The sequence below is a fragment of the Nycticebus coucang genome, chromosome 11, assembly GCF_027406575.1.
Source record: "Nycticebus coucang isolate mNycCou1 chromosome 11, mNycCou1.pri, whole genome shotgun sequence".
Lineage (NCBI taxonomy): Eukaryota > Metazoa > Chordata > Mammalia > Primates > Lorisidae > Nycticebus > Nycticebus coucang.
In genome coordinates, this window is record NC_069790.1 from 3839104 (window position 1) to 3840066 (window position 963).

General features: G+C 38.0%; 1 non-coding gene across 1 annotated transcript; it reads right to left on the reverse strand.

The window, feature by feature from the left end:
* Positions 1–560: 560 nt before the first annotated feature.
* On the reverse strand, positions 561–697 carry LOC128560607 (small nucleolar RNA SNORA2/SNORA34 family). Its single transcript, XR_008373087.1, has one exon. It is a non-coding gene; the product is annotated as a small nucleolar RNA SNORA2/SNORA34 family (small nucleolar RNA).
* Positions 698–963: the final 266 nt, after the last annotated feature.

The following is a 963-nucleotide window of genomic DNA, read 5'->3' on the forward strand; positions in this document are numbered from 1 at the left end:
GATCTCAGCGGGAACCACCCTGGCTGTGGTTATGCCACTATACTTTGGACTTCCGTACTTTGGGGATCTTTGGAGCTGGAGATAAAGGTACCAGCAGTTTCCATGACCTCCCGGCCTGTGGGGACCTTTCTCATCTTCCCATCCCAAATGCATGGCATTTTGAATTTATCTTTCAAAATGATCACCCCAGTTCTTATTCTGTAATGCTTGTGTTACTTGTGTATTAACATTCTTCCTCCAGAGGAGGAGCTGGCTGAGGAAGGGACCTCATTAATCCTGTGGTCACTGTTTCTACCACACTGAGCTCTGAGCCAGATTTGGGACACCAAGTGTGATGGTTGAATTCTTTTTTTTTTTTTTTTCTGTAATTATCTTTTTATTTTGGGTAAAAACCCATAGTCATTTTGGGGAGCTATAATTAAGATTTAACAGCATTATAATTCTAATGAATAACTTAAATATCCTTGTGAGATAAATATAATAATATTTTATGGGTATTTTGGAACCCGACGTATTAAGACTACAAATCACACTAGCCTACATCTATCACCAATGACTCATACTGTTTCTATCTAATGAATTGACCATTACATTTCCAAAGTTCTAAAATGGCCAACAGACCATAGAAAGATAATTCTTTAGGCTCCTGCTTGAAACCAACAGCTTCAGCAAACTGCTGGCCTTGATTCAGGGCCAAGTGATGATTGAATTCTTAATAGAACATCATGTAAAGTGTTCTTCTGAAGGTAAAGTTTAATTTTTTTAAAATGAGCTTTTATTGCACTCACCTGTGGATTTCTTTGCTGTCGGCAACTTCAGCCTGCTCTCATCACTTACGTTTTTACCTCAAACGATTATCTTTGGTGTTTCTTTTGGATTGTACTAGTGGGTCTCATCCCGGTGAATTTTGGTTTTTCATAATGAGAAATACTATGTAACTTGGTGTCTCTAAAATGTTCAATG